Consider the following 20,642-nt stretch of genomic DNA (forward strand, 5'->3'; position numbering starts at 1 on the left):
TTTATGGCAAAGTTAACCTTTGTTGAAGGTTGTAATGCTGCATGTTCGGCGGCATTTATGTTTCAAGTTCACTGGCTTCCAGTTAAAATCGTGGTTAATATGTTAACTCGTGTTAAGTTTTTAATCGTAAAGTTTTTAGTTAAAGGGTGTGTGGTTTTTTTAATTGGTAGATATGAATAAGATTTGTGTCGCTGATTTAAGTTTTTTTTAGATTTTAATTTTATTATCGGGGCATTGCTCTATCAAAAAACAATTGAGACTGTCAATGTAATGTGAGGTGTGTTAATTATTTTTTTGTAGAGCCTGTACTGCTCACAGCTGGGCAAAAGTCACCTTTTTTCTCTTCCAAACCTCTACCACAATACGCGATTTCTGGCCACATGTGCCTCGCATATCTAACAAGATCATAACACCACCGATGTCCTTTCTCTGGCGTCCAGTGAGTGACGATCTTTGCTCATCGCTCAGGCTGTATTCGAGTTACATTGGCGTTAAAAAAAGTTGAATACATTATATATAATCTTTTCAAAAACTACGTAAATTCATCAGATACCAATTTAAACCACCAACTAACAAACCAAAAATGAATCTGTTTGTTTGTCTTCACCTCTTACTCATAAATTTATCTGAAACAATGTTTTCAAGTCGTTACACTATTTATTAAGCTAATATCATAATTGAAGTGCACTCAAACTTAAGTTAACGTTATTGAAGTTGCGCCTTAACTGAATAGTTTTGTACTTATTTGTTTTAAAGGCAGTAACAAGTTTAATTTCACATAAATGATTTATCGACGCTCAAAAGCTAGAGTTTAGTAATATTTTATAGTTCATCGCTCATTATTTTTTAATAGGTATTGGGTTCAAGAGCCGGCAAGGAGATAAATACGAAATGTTTTAACCTTTATGTAAAAAACTTGATACAAGTTTGACCGTTTTGTCTTTTGCGAAATGGAGTTTTATTTAGGTGTATTTCTAACAGTGCTCTTAGACGTGTTTATGTTTTTTTGTTTTAGTGATTTCAGGTTTCAACTACTTACATGTACATATTATATTGTTAGCTATTGTGGAGTTGTGTTAGAGTTGACAATTAGCATAATATCTGAGACATTTAATAAGTTTTATTGTTCGAAGGCTGATTAGGTAAAGTTAGATTTTAACTAAAATCCGTCTCGATTGAATCTTATTTTTTTTATCATAAATGTGTCCCTACTGTCTGAAATATTTGTACTTAAAGAGTACAAAAGATTTCTATTACTAAGTCACCGAGACGCTGTCAAAAATTAAAATCGCGGTTAAGCAAATTCATCACATTTTTCATAAGTTTGAAGAAAGTACCAATTGGACACCCATAATAGGTACTTTCTGACGTTTTCACGCAATTGATATTCTGGGTAACACTTGCCCGGTTTTTAATGTAATTTTCTTTTGTTTCAGGTAAAAACCTTCATAGTACGCCAAAAGACAATGTAGTGAGTTATGTCAAAATGACAGTTCACTATTAAAATCAAGATGGCTGGTGATTTCGGCGGGAAAATGGCGTGGCGTGCGCTGCTGTTTGCAGTGCTGTTAGATAATGTAATCTGTCAAGTGGGCTGGACAGAAACGAATGAAGATTTAGGTAAGTTTCTTTTGAAACATTATTAAATGTTTTATTTGCAAAATGTTTACAGTGACTTCCATAAGGATTGCCTTGATTCAAATTTAAATCATGAAACTGTTTACTCAGGCGTATTTATCTCCAGTTGTCGTCTGAAACTAGTCGGGTGATCCCGATAAATATGCGTAAGTAAGCAGTTGCGTCATTTTAATACGTTTTTTGCTCAGCACAATTGGACATGCCATCCCACGGCTTGTGTTAAGTAATGTGACGTAGGCTGGTACTATATTCATGGAAAAACTATTTGCTTGCAAAATATTATAGTTCAAATCTTATCAAGAATTATCTAAATAGAGAATAATAACAAAATAGTAAACGAAATAAGCTCGACATTCTAACATCCAAGTTTAACCAAATTAAGTTAGAAACGTGTTATCTAATTAATTTTAATGAAACCCAGCCTAAGACAAGTGTTGTAACTCACAATATTTATTAACTAAAGGTCACTTTTATTAATATTTAGTGTATTTAATCCTTGCCTGACCTTCATTGTAGCTGCTTTTGAATAAAAGGGCTATTGTGTGAGCATTAAGCTTTTGAATATATTATATATTTATGTTAAAGTATGGGATATAGGCCATGGAATTATATTGTTACTAGCTTTTCGCCCGCGGCTTCGCCCGCGTCGAGGTCGGTTGTATCGCGTTTCCAAGAGAACTTTTCAAAAGTCCGTGATAAAAACTATCCTATGTTCTTTCTTAAGGTCAACTCTATCTATGTACCAAATTTCATTAAAATCCGTTCAGTGGTTTCGACGTGAAAGCGTAACAGACAGACAGATAGACAGAGTTACTTTCGCATTTATAATATTAGTAGGGATGTTTACAATAAAGTATGGGCTGGGATAAAGTTCATTGGAAGTTCAAATATAATTGCGAAAATTAAGAGTTTTTAGTTTAGTTGAGGTTAGCTTTTTAAACCCAGTCGCGATTCCCACTCGCGTTAGACAAGTTGTTTGTTAATAGAATATAGCTTCTTTGACTCTCATATTTAGTCCTACAATAAATAATGTTATGTTTCAATTTGACCACAGATTTCCGTCCCAATTTCAATATAAAGTATAGCAAAATAATTTACTAACCATACTCTCGTTTGCGACCGACCACAGCTAATAGGGCTCAATTGTAAATCATTTATCATTTACAAGTCCGCAAATTTATTATTTTATATCGTAAATTTTGTTATTTCCAAATCATGATTAAATTATATTATTGAACATAGTTTGTTAATGGGATCCGATGGAAATACTAATTTATTGATGCTGGCTATGTAACGGCCGCCATATTGGGTATTGCCCGATTGTAATTAACAAAACTTGTGAATTTCATTTTCAACGTGTGAAGTCACTTTAGTAATATTTAATGGAATACTCATATTATTTGGCGCGAGTGTTAGTGGTATTGTTTTGTAAATAGATTTAATTTAATTGGTGGTTAATTAGTATTGTACTAGTGTAGTGCAAATATTTGAAGTAAGGATTGAAAAGCGAGTTCAGTAGAAATATGGTGAAGTTCCTCATTTATACTATTATGTATTACTAGCTGTTGCCCGCGACTTCGTCCACGTGGTTAGAATTTTTCCCGTTTTTTCTACATTTTCCATTGTATCTTCGCTCCTATTAGTCGCAGCGTGATGTTATATAGCCTATAGCCTTCCGTGATAAATAGTCGATTCAACACAAAAATAATTTTTCAAATCGAACCAGTAGTTCCTGAGATTAGCGCGTTCAAACAAACAAACTCTTCAGCTTTATATATTAGTATAGATAAAGAGGTAAGCTTTGTGACTTTTTTTGAAGGGTAGGTACATCTCTATGAGGTATCTCTGTATTTTCTAATTTTCGAAAAGCTATTATCAATAGTTAGTCATGGTATTGGGGCAGTCCGGAGCCAATAATTTTTAATTAAGGACTCCTGCACTTAGGTTTCGTAAAGAGAAAAAAAGCTTATCATCAAATCCCCACCTTTTGAGCAAAAGTCTTTTCCTTTATAAATTGAAACAGCTAAAGAAGAAAATTCTGCATAAATGCAACATAGCTATTTAAGCAAGTAACAATTCTCCTAAATATTGCTATTACTATCCTAAATGTTCTACAATTTACGAAGAATACTCGTGTTATCCTTAATAGTTTAATTAATATGCTAATCTGCAGAAACAGTTACCTGACACTGTTAGTATAATTAAAACATCATCCGATTATATTGATAACTGGAAATTGCAAAATAGTTACGGAAATTCACTTTTATGCATGCTATCAAGATACCGGCAAAAACATAACATTTACTTCGAATGTAAATGTTATTCACGAATCCAATCAAATGATGACTTAGGACTCCCGTTGGGTCCGAAACTAGTCGGAAAATCCCAATGAATACTCGTGAGTAAACCGTTGCATTGGTTTATTATAAATACAACCTTTTACGACTAGATGCAGCTTCCAATGATGCTTGTGATTACATAAAAAAATTGTCATTAACAAAAGTAAATTGATCGTGGTAAAATTTTAATAAAGATCCCTGACAGGAGCTGTCTGAATATGCTACAATTATCAACGCAAACGTTTGGCACAGCTTATAAACATCCTCATCACAAGAAAAGTAAACCCAAGACAAAAAAAACCTTCCATACAGATAAAAACAAAACAAATCATAGTGAAACAACTGTTGTTACCATAAAGCAGGATGGAACGCTCTCGAGATAAAGGTCCGAAGACTTTGTTTATTCACACATAAGGCGAGATTGAACGTGTTCCGTCATACGGCCGCCCGTAGGGTTCTGATCGACGATTGCAGATTGTGACGCCTAACCAAGGGTTCCGTAGATAAATCTTTAAAGCTTTGAATGAATTTATTTTTGAAGTATTCTTGACTGATTACTTTATGTAACTTATGTCGGTTTTCTCCAAGGGATGGGATTTTTGGAACTATGCATCTTGTTACAAGATGTGTACGGTTGTAAAGCAAATGTTTAGGCCTAGTACAAATAAAATTATTTTGTCGTTTTTTTTCGATTATGTTGGTATATTTTATTACACTAGCAATTGCAGTTTTGGATAGAATATAAAGTATTGAGAATGGTTTGGAGTCGTAATATTTCTTCGAAGTAGCGAGAAAATAATTTAACAAATTAAAGTAACAAATCCACTATTAAATTTGTTTATTGATTTATAGTGAGCCATGATAATTGCAATGGCAGTAGTGTTGTGTCAAGTCTTACTATGTGACGTGGTCAGGTATTTATAGGGGCTTGAGGTCTTTTTAATCGGCGGGAGTCCAACATATCTCCACGCTGTGGAGATATGGGCCACGCTGGGCCGTTCAAGGTGTCGCCGACGTTATTTAAAATTGCTTCAAAGAAAGGAGAGTCCAGTCAAAGTACTATGGAGAGAAATTCTTGTAAATGTATCAATTATGTTTCTCCTTAATCGAAACATTTTGATACCTTCAAGTCGAAAAGAAGAATAAAAGTGAAATATTAAATTTTAAGCGACTGACCTGTTTTTTTTTCGTCTAAAATAAAATACCTGAATTCTCAACGGCCTGATTGAATGTTTATTACTTTGCAAAGCTAGCTAGTTTATTACGTTATGATATAAATCTCACGCACTTATAACAAGATAAATTAAATATCTACACGCCTACCACGAGCTGTACAGAAAGAGTCTGCGCGGTGTGGAAGCAGGACGCCGCTATCCGCAATGAATAGCGCTGTCTCTTTTTCGCAACGATTAATACCTTGCTTAAAGTCCTCATGGTAGTGATTCAAGGTCGAATTTATTATATGGTTCTTTCTAAAGCAATTCATGTTTATTTCTTAAAAAACAGTGAAAATCGTGAATCTCGTTTATGAAAATTTTAATGTAGATAATAAAACCAATAATAAGGTAGGTTAAATTAACTAATATCGATTTAGGAAATTGTTGGGGATTTTTTCCTGGTAATGCCTGCATGGGCTAAATTTATGTATTATTTTATTGCCATTTTTGTTAATTTCCGTACCCGAAAGGTAAATTCGCTCCGCTGTCATAACACATAATCTATACTAAATACTAAAATATAAAGCTGGAGAGTTTGTTTGAACGCGTTAATCTCAGGAACTACTATATATATAACTATAAATATTTTTGTGTGGAATAGACCATTCATCGAGGAAGGCTTTAGGCTATAAACCATCATGCTGCGAATAATAGGAGCGAAGATACAATGGAAAATGTGAAAAAAAACAGGGCAGGTATAAATCATAACTTATATCTTCTACCCACGGGGACGAAGTCGCGGGCAACAGCTAGTATTGCAAATAAAAATCGCGGTTTTATACTTTAAAAAAATATAGCCGACCATTATTTTCTACGTATTTCATTATCTTTGTCTTATTTGTTTGGAACCCCCAGTGCCACAAAACCGACTTGCACTTGACCGGATTCATTTAAATATAGCAAACTGTACTTTTCCTTTTTTACTTGAGCAATTTACTGTCAATAGTTAGTCATCAATTTACTGTTTTTCTTATCTATACTTCTATACTAATATATAAAGCTGAAGAGTTTGTTTGTTTGTTTGAACGCGCTAATCTCAGGAACTACTGGTTCAAATTGAAACATTCTTTTTGTGTTGAATAGACCATTCATCGAGGAAGGTTTAAGGCTATAAACCATCAGGTTGCGACTAAAAGGAGCGAAGATACAATGGAAAATGTGGAAAAAAACGAAAAATTATTTATCTTCCAGGGCTTCCGTTCAAAAATTCCTAACTTATATCTTCTAATCACGCGGACGAAGTCGCGGGCAATAGCTAGTTTAGGATAAAGACGTCACCCATACTTTGTCTGTCATTCAGTAAAAATAACAACTTTCAACATTTCCTAAATGTGTATAAAAAATAATTGCTTTATGTAGTCAAGCCAACAAAAGTTTGAAGACCGGGAAATACGGTCATGAGCAAATCCGTACACAAATTCATATTGCCGTTACAACCATCCTCAATGTTTAAACAGTTACAAACTTTCGATTCAAATATTAGATCACGAAGTCAAAGAGGTTCTAATCTTGATAAAATCTAAATTAAATTCAGTCGCTCCCTGTGGGGTGGGTCTATTTATAACTAGGTTTACAATGTTATATGGAGCCAAATGAGGTGGTCCAATATTAGGTCTGCGATGGACGCTGAGCTTTCAAGCTTTGGTTTATCAATAGGTTTGCTTTCAATACAGAGTTTTTTTCCTAGTTTCATGAATGTACTCATGATGCTCAGGGCTAAATCTTGAGCCCTAAGTACAATTTCGCTGTAGTTTTGATCGTAGAGTGAAGCAGTCTGGTGGTTTTAGCCGGTAAAAGACACCCACTTTTCCATGGGTGGGGAAGTCCATAAAGATTTCATCGGTAGAAAAACAAGGCCTATATTCAGGTATGCTTTAAAAAGCCCTCTACAACGAATTTGCAAATTCTATTAAATTTATGACTGTACGAACCGTAGCAGAAACAATAAAACATTATCTAAGAAAATGTTAACCGTCACACCATCACAGTACATGAAGTGGTGATAGACAGACAGATAGCGGGGGTCTTACTTATAGGATTCCTTAACCACCCTGTAGGCTTGAAACTTGGTCAGAGGATAGAACTGGCCAGGCAAAAAAACTGTCCTAATCGAAACTACAGGGACACATTGCTAGGAATACTTTAACTAATTTGTACATAATTCATAACCAAATATAATGAAATATCTTCAATTGGCCAAAGAACAAGAGAATTATGTATTTAATACGGAAACGGATACCATATAGAATATGAAACAATAGCGGTTTGTGTCTAAGGTTGTATGCGCCTGCCGTATAATAACCATGTTTATAATTGAATAACAAAGATTCATACTAGCTAGCCTCTTCGCTTACTTGGACGTTGGTTATAGCTGCAATAACGTAACCTTCCATTAATAAAGTCGAAAAAAGTAGCTCAAATATTAATCCAAAGTGTCAGCTACCTCCATACCAAGATTCATCGAAATCAGTCTTTCTAGCCTTTTATCTGTGAAGAGGTAACAAATAGACTCGTGGCTAAGCTATAACCGCATAAGTGATTCGATCACAGGTTAAGCTATGTTGGACGCGGTTGGTCCGTAGATGGGTGACCATCTTTGTCATAACGAGTTCCTCCGTGTTTCGGAAGGCACGTTAAATTGTGGGTCCCGGCTGTTATTCCTACATCTTTGACAGTCGTTACAGGTAGTCAGAAGCTTGAAAAGTCTGACGGCCTGTCTTACCAAGGCGTATCGTGTTGCCCAGGTAACTGGGTTGAGGAGGTCAGATAGGCAGTCAGATAGGCTCCTTGTAAAACACTGGTACTTAGCTGAAACCGGTTTGACTGGTAGCCGACCCCAACATAGTTGGGAAAAGGCTAGGCCAATGATGATGAGGTAACAAGTAGACAAACAAAACCACTCACTCACTTTCGTATATTATAATATACTAGCGACCCGCCCCGGCTTCGCATGGGAGCAATGCTAATATACTCTACAGAATTTCTTTAAAGTTTTTTATTTTGATAACATCATATCATCGCTGCATCGAAATTTAACAACTACTAATGTTATTCCACAACAATAGTACCTAAAAAAATTGTTATGGTGAGTCAACCTTAGGCCTCCCCTTTTTCGTGCCAATTTCTACGATCCTGTGCCAGCCGCGTCCACACCCGATCACTCGACCCGAGACTTTAACTATATCGTCGACCCATCTTGCATGTTGTATATCTAGTATTAGGTGTACAACAAATTCCTGTTTATATGTATTCCTATATCCTTGTCCTCGTCCTCATAGGTCCCTTACACAGCTTTCTCAGAACATGTTCAAAGTACTGTCAGCATCAAATATTGGTCAGAAAAAGCTATGAGATTTACAAATTACTAGAACATTATAAATGGCAGGAAAATATTGGTTCTGCTATAAAAGGGTTGATCCGTTGATGACAATGGTCTTGAACCATGAATTTCACAAAGAAAAATATCTTTCAAGTAAAAAGATTACATTAGAAACAAAAAACCAGTCTGTTGCATAGTCTGGACCATCCCCTAGCATTTTCCTTGCTATGTTGGGGTCAGCTTTCAGTCTAACCGGGTGCAGTTAAGTAGAGTTCAAGACTCAGCGACTGCCCATCTATCTGATCTCCTCAACCCACTTGGTCAACACGACACCCTCTAGTCAGCTGGTTGACAGACTTTCCAGTTTCTGACTACCCGTAACGACTGTCGAGATCCAAAAAAGTTCCAAAAGAAGATAAAAAAAAACAAGAGACAGATAAAGAACATTCTTCGTGAATGTATGATTACTATACACTTTTGTTGCTGGCTGTACAAACTACTGGAAGCAGGGCAGGACTGTCCCTCTCCACGAATAATTCAATTAGCACACGTTACCGTGATTTAGCTTTAGCCTCAGACGTTGGAAGGACGGGCATTGAACATGGCTGATTATATTACTTTTTAGGGTTAGGTACCCTTAAATTAAGAGCGCAAATCTCTTACTAGATCTTCGCTATCCGTCTGTCACTAGGCTGTATCTCATGAACAGTGACAGCTAGACTGTTGAATTTTTGGACATGCGTTTCCGTTGCATCTGTATCGACTAATATTACAAATTGTATTTCAGCAGTTGATGCGGTCGTATGGGCGACATTTATTAATGCCAATTTTTAGTCATGTGTGATTTTTTAAACCGTTAAGGTCTTCCCTTTCTCAGAGGCTGAACCTCTTTTTAAGAAAATTGTCTTATCCCATTGATTTTCCAATATTTTTGTCCTTCTTCTATTCCCTATCTAGGATTCCATCTTTTTCGGTACGGATTCTTTAAAATGAGATTGGTTAGGTTTATATCTCTAAGTATAAAGAAATATTTTCATATTTTCGAAGCCTGTTTCTCTATAAACATGCGAGAACTCCACATTATCCCAAATCCCTTGGCGTAGAGTTTTGAAGTTTCAAACTATGCGCTGTAACTTTATATTTTTGCTAAAAGAAAAAAGAAAGGAGCTATAAAACATTTTTATTACTGTAATTTACTCCTAGTGAGAACGTTTTTGTATTTACAATACTGCTTACCGTTACAAAATATATTGTTATCTTTTTTCTTTTTAGAACGCTGATCTAAACTTTCGGTTTATGCTGTTAATATGTAAACTATTTAGCGTAGAGTAAAGATATTGTATTTTTAAGTGTCTTATATTCTAGAACAGCAGTCCTATGTCGTCCTGTAGACCTAGAAGAAAATGGCGAGATGAGCTTGACTCTTTCGCAAGATACTGGCCTCTGCTAGAGAGAAGAGAAACCTCTGCCTTGCAGTGGGACACTAATGGGTGATAATGATGATGTGTCTTGTATATGGGCTTCTAGAAGTCTTCACTAGATATATGGTGCAACATAGCTGATTTTCAACCGACTTCCAAAGGACAAGGTTCTTCATTTGTTTGTATCTTTTTCGTGTTTGGTATCTCAGAACTTCGGTCTCGATGAACCGATTTTGTTGATTCTTTTTTCATTTAACGTTAAATATCTGTAATTTGGTCCTAATTATACATAAACATTTGGCGCACTACTTTTTTCATTATAAGTCGGTTAAGTATGTTTTTATCGATGATCATTTTTTACCATAGAAAATGAAACCTTAAGTTAAAAGTTTCCATCATTTTATACAAGTGGTTTGTAAATTCATTCATTAATTACATAACAACCTATTGTCAAAGTCATTTAAATTTCCATTCACGTAACGAGTTCCCAAAAAAGGTTTAATTATATTACAATTCCGTACATATTGCAACTCAGGGATTATTAAACATAATGTTTTAAATTATATTAAACAATAGCTTCATAATATCCGGTATGAGTTTAAAATTGAATTTGTTATAAGTTGCACGTGTTGGAGTTGTATGAAGTTGATCCCTAGGGGTACAACCCTCTAATCACTAAACCCCTTTTCATCCCCCTGCTCAAATGGGATGAATTTAAAAAAATGCTACACATTGTGTGTTTTGAGAGCTAAGTTTAAAATACAGGATGGCAAATTTATATTAGACACTCATTATACATTTTATGTATATTTTATTATGAAAAGCGTATTTGAAAAACTATAATTTCTACCAAATTTAAAAATGTTTGAAGTACGTAATTTATATATAAGATTATTATATAAGAAAAGTTAATTTTTGTGAGTCAATCTAAAAAACAACTCAACAGATTTTGATAAAACCATCCACAATCACAACTTCACCTAAAACCCAACAGCAAAATACAACCTATAATTTACAAAGGCAAATAAACAAATTCGCGACTGTCTATAACAAAGCAAAATAACAGACATTAGAATAATTGTGTCATAGTAACACGACCCTTACCCTAAAATTTCGTGGTTATCGTGACGCCGATTAGAGGGTCCATGTTTGGGCTGAACATTAACGGGTTGATATTAAAAATTATGTGACATTTATGACGTGAAGGGGTGACCCTGACAGTGATATGGAAAGTGAGAATATGAGTACATACGGACTTTCATTTAAGTTTATTTTTGAACAAGGGATGTGCCGAAAGTAATGACTGTAAAGGTTATAGATAAAATATTGCTTGTACCAATGACATTCAATATGAATGCGAATGTAAGTTTTTTTGTGATTGTTCTTAGCGAAAAATACTTTATCGATCATTATAAAACTTCGTAAATATATTATTAGAGGTGTTAGACGTAACATAGATTAATAAAATACATTATTTTTGAGCGACAATGACAGCGAAAATTTTCGTTCATCAAATATTTGGCCGTACTAATCGTTGCTTAACCTCGATCTTTATTTATGGTATTTGTTGTTATGGTTGCAGCAGAAATACATTATCTTCATCATCATCATTTACGTCTAATTAAATATAGCGGTGACGGACGGATAGAAAACAAATTTTCATAGATGAAGTTTCTTAAACGAGGTCAAGCAAGGTTCAGTACGGTCATAAATATGATGGGTAATTTTGATTAAATTTTTTCTCTCATTTCTATCATTAGCCTATTTATACGGTCCCGCAGTTTCGCGATTCCCCTCAGACTGGACCGTTTTTAAGATTTGATTTTAAAGAGATTTTATATTTTTTCGTTCTCATGCACAAGTTAAATACGACCTACGTCTGGTTAAATACTGTTGTTAAACGTTTTAAGAGTAAATTTCATGAAAAAAGTTAATCAAAAGGTTTTAATCCTTTCGTTTCATACAACAAATACCGTACACGTCACTTGCATACTAATTCGTATGAAAAAGGTTTCTCCCATTTAAATTTTATGTTCCTTTTGACGTACAAAATTGTTCTTTATTTAATTTTTGTAAATGTACGATTTGTTGGGGAACGAAACAAAAAACAGCTTAGAAGGTTGACTGGATTTATTTTATTAGCTTTTTTTTATCTTGAAATTATATTATTTGGAAGTTACAGCTATTTTAATCATGCAGTGTGTTTAATTACTCAATACTCTTATTGTTTGATAAGAGCCTTGGAAATTTGAAGTGTCGTAGGACAGAACAGCCTTTTGTCAAATGGAGGAGACCTTTGTTTGGCAGTGAGGCACCAAATAACTTTACAGGACAAAGATGTGGCTATATTAAGTTACTGCCAATTTAGTACCTAATTGTACAATTTGACTGCTCGGATAACAGAGTGCCATAAGTCACCATGCAAAATTCACTGATCACGACGCTCCCCACACCGATCTGTGAGATCCATGAACCCTTATTCTTTGTGCATATGCCTTGAATGTTTGTAAAACACCCTGCGACAGAACGATTAAATTCCTCAGTTCAGGAGTCATATCAACATTCCCCTGCCCTTATCCTAATTATTTTTATTTGGGGTCGGCGCAACATGTCTTCTTCTTCCATACCTTTCTATCGGACTTCATCCCACAAGGAACATTCTTTGCAGCTATATCGTTTTTGACACAATCCATCCATCGTTTCTTTGGTCGTCCTCTTCCCCTATATCCATCCACATCCATGCTCAACGCCCTCGCCTTCGGCTTCCTTAGGTTCAGGAGTCGTTTTTTAAAAAAATAGTCCACTTGCAGCCACATTGCTAAACGTTCACCAACGAACCATTTTAATGACCATCTTGCTAACTTTGAGCGTTGACTTACGTTAAACGGAAACGGTACCAGGATGCCTTCGGAACCTTTCCTAATGGACTCAAATCGTCGTCGCCATTTTATATAGTCTGACCCTTCCCTATGCAAACCTCAGAGGACTGGAAAATAAAGTCAAAAGACTTGTTTACAATAGTATGGATGTACGCATACCTAAAATGAATATTAAATTATTGAGCGGGAGACGTAAAACAAATGTCACAAAAATCTATATTGAAATATGTGTATTTGTGGTCAGACTCATTATTCAAAGTCTTATTTTATTTCCATCTATTGAAACAATATAACAGACCAGTAAGATTAAAGTTAAATAAAAAATGTTTGATCACTTCAAATACCCAGTTGTTTGGTGGTTTTGACGTCTTTTTATCTATAACAGCCGTTACATATCTACTAGACTACCAATCTAAATATTAAGTACTCAGTAAAATCCGCTATATAGGTTACATAGACAGTCGATGGATTAAAAAACAGTATTCGGTAACGATTACCAGCCAATCCTAAAATACCCGAACATAGCTTAATACACCTACAAACATTGGGAAGATTTTGATGACATACGTCATTTTCAGATCACATACATTAAGACTTTCAAATAGTATCTAATTCACGTTTATTGGCGTCTGTCCTCTAAGTTTGGTCCTTCTGAATTACCTCTACGGTATAAACTTTAATAGATTGCTCGCATCTGTGAAAGGAGAAAGCTCCAAATTATATTAAGGATGTTTATTTAGGATGTAAATATCAGACGGGGAATAGAGTGACGGGATAAAATGTTATTTACGTTTATTTTCTTGCGCGTATGTTAGATGCAGGGTAAGGAAGTGGGCGAAGTGCTTAAGTGTACTAAGAAGGTTTTAGTTCGGAAGTCAGAAAGTGGTATTACGGTCTTTTTTGAGTGTTGATGGTAGGGTGGGGAAAATTATAGATGGGACAAATAAGACGTGTTCCTGCTGCTTTTGAAGAAATTTAAGAATTTCCAGTTGCATCATCCTGTAATGTTATGTTTTGGGCACTGGGGAAGAAAAAATTGGCGTAAAAAAAGCCTTAAAATCTGTTTAAAAATTGCTTTCTTCAAAGTTAACAGTATTAATTTGGGGTTTTCGCTAATTTACGAGTATATTACATAATTTGTCCGTTCTCAACTCTTTTTAAAAGCCGCAAAAGTCTGAATTCTAGACATCTGGTTTCAGACGCCCGTTCTGAAAGTATTGCTTGTCTAAATTTCACTTTCTTTGCTAAATTAAATTCAAACTGTCATATAATTTGATTAAGGTTTAAAATTCCATAACTTAATAGTAAAAATCATCGAGGCAACACTTCCAATATTCAGAGAATTGTCTTCATATAACCGTTTCGCTTAATTGAATGCTGATATCCCATTGATGCGAGTGCATTGTGCTGAAGCTCTGCGTTTATGCTCCATTGGTCTTTACTCTCTGCTCAATGTGGCTGCCAGTGCGTAATATCACTAATAGATAGCTGAGGAATTATAACAAAGGGATTCTAAAACAAGACAATTATATACAGCTGTTGCTTGTAGCTTTGCCGCCTGGATGGTTTAACTGCAAAACATTGAATTCCTTTATTTAGTCGGATAAAATAGCCTGTGCTAAATCAAGATGTCAGCAAATCCATACCGTCCATACCGAAATCGGTCGAGCCGTTATGGTGTGATGAGGTAACAAACATACACACACATACAAACACTCTTAAACTTTTGCATTTATAAAATGAGCGTCAACAAAAATAATTAACACCTGAAAGTTGGGTGTCTACAAATATCCCTTTTTATAACATGTCTTTAGAAAAGATAAAAATTAAAAACACGATTTCCATCAGTCGTAATAATGAAAGCATTCCAAAGATGTACAGGATCAATATTTTAGATACAAATTGCAAAAATACAGAAACACATTACATCATAAATGAATCCAGAAACTCTATTCTCTATTCTTGCGTAACATTTTATATAAAAAATATTTTGAGTAGGTCTTTATTTCAACCACATCTAGGTTGATATTGTATATGATCAGACAAATGTTATGCAAATACCTTTAAAACCATTCATCTTGACTTAATCTCCCAATCTAAATAAAATCCCGTAAAACCGATCTTAATAAACCGATTCTAATTACAATATGTAACATCCTAATCGCCCGCCATTTCTGCAGTTTATACATAAACTGTTTGCAAAATGGCGACTGCCAATTACAACAAAATATTGTTCCCGCCAGGTTAATATCGTAAAGTATCGCGGATTATTTTAACTTCGCGGGTTGAATTTGTGGGCCATTTGGATTCATTTAGCATTCGTATTTGGTGTTGTTTTGTTAAGATAATATGTTAATTGTTTTGTGATTTATTGTTAGGTATTTAATGTCATAATAATATTATAAACGCGAAAGTTTGTATGTATGGATGTTTTTTCCTCTTTCACGTGAAAAGCACTGCATGGATTTAGACGCGACTTGGTACACATATAGTTTACTAGCTGGCCGACGAACTACGTACCGCCTAACAGTCTATGATCACTGTGGAGACAAAATATTAAGGGTGGACAACTATTATCATTTAGGGTTATGAAAAATAGATAGTAGCCAATTCTCAGACCTACTGAATACGCGTATAAAATTTGGTAATATTTAGTAAAGCCGTTTTGGAGGAGTACGGTAAATAACATCGTGACACGGGAATTTTATAGATAGAAGATAAGCAGGATTGACACATAGGATCTTTTTTCCCGATTTGATGTTAATATTTTCGATTTGAAGCGAGCGGATCCGCGGGCTACATATAGTAAACTAATATTCCCCTTTTAGGATGTCGTAGTTCCTGTTTAATATACAATTCACATACTATTGTGCTTTCTAGTTGACTTTGCCAGACTGAGCTATATTTTGAGTGCATCTGTCTGTGGTTATTTCTGTGAAACGACTTAATGGATTTTGACTAAAGAGGTCGTTAAACTGGTCTTAAAGTGTGTGGAATAGTGACTACATCAATTTAATTGTTTCCTACTGTATATTTATTCAGGTCAATTGTGTTAGTTTATGATTTGTTACGCAGGCCGTTTGCATTCTGTCAATTTTTATTATATAACCTCTTTGTTTGACTTAACCTGTCTGAAGGATTTTGTTTTTACTTTTAGACAAAATATAGTCGTGACGAAGCACACTCCAGACTTCCCTTCAAGAGGAATCACGTCAGAAATACGAATTTAATCGCGCCAACATTAATCTTGAACAAAAAATATCTCTAAGCCACAAAAATACAGACCCTAAGGAAATTATCCTACGAAAACTCCCTACAAAAAAATATTATGAGACAACGAAGCCTTGTACTTATACAGTATCTAACAATTGAATTGTAACGAAGACACATAATCAACAGCCGAAACTTCACAAAGAAATTGTATTACAAATAATGCGAATATTGTTATATCGATAATGAATGCGGTGGGCCCATCGGCACGTGCGCCCGAAAACTTGGCCGTTGATATATCAATACAAGACGTGCAGACATACTCTTAATCTGTATCGGTATTCTTTCAAAGGCCGCGTTAGTATTCATTGCGGGCAGCGAGAACATACTGCGAATTTCTAACGGCCCCCAGCGAGCAGACGACCCACTCGGGAACGACAAGAGCGATGAAAAAGTTGCTGCTTACTTATTTATTTTTTTGGATTCATCTCCCGTTGAATTCTTGAGTGGTTGAAGAGATTTTTGGAGAATACTGATGATGTTTTAATTGTATGCTGGATTATGAAGACGAAATAATGTTTTATGTGAAGAATGATTTATGAGAAAGTTATTAGCAATTTTCGCCAAGCTGCTATAGCATATTAAGTTATTTAGTCTTATGACTTATCTGCACACAACGCAAGGAATCACTCAATTCGATTGTCTGTTTCGTCTTGCCTTCCACAGCTTAAGATTTTTGATTTATTCTTTGCCTGTTTATGAAGGACATTTATTGAAACAAAACTAAAATTTCTAATGAAATAATAAAAACTTCTTTGACAATGACGTAACTTTGAATTAAAGAAACCTTTCTAAACACTATTAAAATGCTGTACTTGTACCATATAATACCATTCTGTCAAATAGAGAAAGATTAGGTAGAAGATCTAACAAATTCAGCTTTTTACTAATACTAGCAGTTACTTAGCTCGCTGCAGTCTTGTGCTGTAAGATTAAGTGCACTAGATCGAACACTCGGAATGATTGGACTTCTTTTGGACATTGGACAACTTCGACAAACACTCACCGAGTTGATAATTTGAGCATTTTGAGTTTCAAGTCAAAATACGTGAGGTAGATCTTAAAGAGATGGAGTCTGCGACAATCGGGAAAATGTCACAAATATTTTTTGTTATATACTAAATAAAAAAATGTATTTTTTATTATAGCGGCAATAGACGTGCTTACATAATGCATGAACATTTTTACCGTCCATCTATCACAGTTCTTGAGATACAGCCTTGTGCTAGACCGACAAACAGTGGTGCCATAGTATTAAGGTTCTTTATTCATTAACTTTTAAACCCTTAAAATAAGGACTATAGAAACAAAACTAAATTTTGATAGATCGCATTTTTCACAATCGAGAAGAAAGCAGCGGTAAACACAGTTTAATATATATTTAAAACCAAATAAATGTGCCTAAATAAAATAAATACAGAGACTGATTAATTAAATTCACAAATATACCAAACTAAAGTTTTGAATGTGCAGTATTTTATTCATAAACTGTCGCGTATTTAATTTAATATTCAGTGTTCCAAAGTTGTTATGTCCCAGTATCGAATGTACTCGCGAACAAAGTTGCATGTACCATGATTTATATTGCTTTAAATTAATTAGTGAGAAATTGTGTTACAATTTATAAATGGGTTTTATTAGGCTTCGATAAAGTATGGGTAAAATAGATACACCTATACAGCGCAATTTTATGTAGAAATAGCGGAGTGACGTGTGATGTGATGTGATTATAAAGCCGCTGAAAACTAGCGAAATTCATCAGCTTATTATTAAATGATGCAGGGGTTTTCTCACGCGTATTTATCGGGATTGCCCGACTAGTTTCGGACGCAACCGTAGTCCTTAATCATAAGCTGACGAGGCAATCCCGATCCCGAAACTGTTGCATCATTTAATAATTAAACATTCTCACGATAATTACTATCAAAATTAATCAGCCCAGACTTATATACTAAACCATCAATTTTTTAACAATTTGTTCACCCGTTAATATTCTGACTGCACCAATAATTGCATAAATTCGATGTAGCGTCGGCTATAAAACACATTATATTTAAAAATTTTATCTATATATCATCATTCATTTGATACAGCCTGTTGACCGACAGGCAGAAAGCGGAGCCTTATTAATACGGTGCCTACATAACTCTATACGTACGTATCCCCAAAAACAAAAAATAACTGCTTACAAACTGAAGACCAGTGTTAATACATGTACCTCGTCTGTTCAGACCTCATGCGAGGATGTACGGGTAATTTACAGCTCGCTGGATGCCGATGAATTATTTCATTGGTATTCAAAGTCGGGGCGCCTCCCTTCGAAGGATTTGTCGATAAACTACTCTGTAAGTGCTCTTAACAGCAGCTTTGCCGTGTTCATATGGACTTCCAACGAATACCTATTAAAAAGTCGCTTTTTCTTGGAGTATATTTTTTGGGCTACTGTTTTGCTGAAATGTTTACTAATGGACCATCATTTTCTTGTTTGAAAATGTTATCGATTGAATATGAAAATTTAATTAACAATTAATATCCAGTTTACAAAGACTTGTGTCCAGACCGGCTTCTTCAAACTTATTATATCTAAGAAGCACTATAAATAATCGATTCAACCCGAAAAATATTACGAAATTCCCGTCGTGTTGTTTTTCAGTATTTAATTTGGGTTAGAACACCAATGTATATAGAATAGAAGCAATTTATACGCCCATTCTAAAAAAACATATATCACACAAGTACCAACTCGATCGTTTTAGCAAAATTGCAAATCTAGTTTCAAATTTGATGCGTGAACGCTTACTATCGCATATCTGAAATTGCCGAGTCGTAGATATTGCAAAAATTGATGGACCTGTATTATGAAGCTCTGAACACTCTGATTTGAACGCTCTGCTTTCTCTGGAAAGGGGAAAACCTCCAATCAATGTCCATGGAGTAAAACCTTTTTCAACCGACTTTTAAAAGGAGGAGGTTCTCAATTTCAGTTTTTTTTATGTTTTTTACCTCTGAATTTTGGACTGAATGAACCGATTTTGTTGGTTTGTTTTTTATTTAACCTGAAATAGCTGTCATTTGGTACCATTTCATAATGTTCGGTTTAGTAGTTTTTATTTGAATTCGGTTGTATGTTGTTAGCCAGAAATTTAATTTCATCATTCTATCCTTATTTCCTCTTTTGTTCTTGCACATACACGTTTGGAACTGACAGAAAATTCATACGAAATTCAAAACGTTTGAATCTCCAAACTCATATTACCCAAGCAACGTACTTTAATGAGCTGTCAAGTATGTGTCTAGCAGTTAGGTTTTACCAACGGTTTGAAAGGCGGTATTATGCAAATCGGGCTTCGTCCGTCGGCGGACAGACCCGAATATTATCTCCATGCCGTGCTGTTGGGGGCTGAGTTTGCATAAATTTCTGTTACCTAAAGGATTTGCTGTTTTGTTTGATGGTGATATCCGATGATAAAGCATGTTTGAGAGAGCTTGTTTATGCACCTTTGACTGTAGGGACGTGTAGGTGACGTAATCAGCTTAAGTACTAAACTTAAGATATATGGAAATTAAATTTTAGATCTTGATGCTAACTATCTACTACGCATGTATTTTTTGACGGATTTCAATGAATGTCAGGAATATTTTAGATTAGCTGAAGATTTCGCTTAGTTTTGGATAGCAATATGTATTTTTTGATAACTAACTAATAGTCAAGAATGCTCCAACGGAAAATCCGCCTGGATTTTCATCTGTTCTAAGGATGATTTTTATTTTAGTTTTATAAACCTTTTTGGTGTTTGACTGTTTGGCAAGTCTCTCCAATTTGACTCTACACCCGTTATTAATATTTAGAAAATGTAACAATGACAAGTTACCACATTGTGCTCAAATGTTTATATCTGCTTGGCATTATTAAAATCGCGCTCCTATCGGAAAATATCCGAAACGTTCACATCGGTTACGGTTATGGTTTCGGGTAGATTTTTGTCTCGGATATCCGATAGTTTTGGTTACGACTACGAATCTCCATAACACCGCTTGTTACAATAATACTATCCTTGTTTTACCAGGGGAAAAGATTTTTCTTTTCTTAAAGTATTTAATAGAAAAAAATAAGTTGTGTTTTTTGTGGGTGCGACTTAATGATGATATTTTCTCTCTTATTTCAGAAAAAAAGGGCAGCGCCACGTCTGATGGTGAGTAAAAACGCATTTGTTATGTACTACTTAAGGTCTAGTTTTGTAGTTGCAATTCCACTAAAATAATAAAAAGACTAGATTAAAAATGCAACTAACACCTGCAGTTACATGTAATTTAAAATAGAATTATCATGAAGAATCTTTATCATGTCACGTTGACCAAAAAACCAAAATCAAAATTGAAACTCATTTATTAAAATAAGGCTACTAAGTATCACTTCTTGTAGGTCAGATTATATTGGACAGCGCCATTCACCAAGTCAACCGTTAATATGTATATCAACATATTACATCTATTTATTTCTAAGTTAAGATGTCATCATATACAAATACACGTAAGCGAAAAAATTACAACACTATTTG

General features: G+C 34.7%; 1 long non-coding RNA gene across 1 annotated transcript in view; it reads left to right on the forward strand.

Annotated features, from left to right (window-relative positions):
* The window catches only part of LOC113501993, a 33,303-nt gene extending 12,962 nt beyond the window's left edge, over window positions 1–20,341 (forward strand). Inside the window, exons 2-3 of the long non-coding RNA XR_003401328.1 lie at window positions 1,437–1,620; window positions 20,250–20,341. This is a non-coding gene — a long non-coding RNA (uncharacterized LOC113501993). The remainder of the gene's footprint in view (window positions 1–1,436; window positions 1,621–20,249) is intronic.
* The last annotated feature ends 301 nt before the right edge of the window (window positions 20,342–20,642 follow it).

Source organism: Trichoplusia ni, chromosome 16 (assembly GCF_003590095.1).
Source record: "Trichoplusia ni isolate ovarian cell line Hi5 chromosome 16, tn1, whole genome shotgun sequence".
Lineage (NCBI taxonomy): Eukaryota > Metazoa > Arthropoda > Insecta > Lepidoptera > Noctuidae > Trichoplusia > Trichoplusia ni.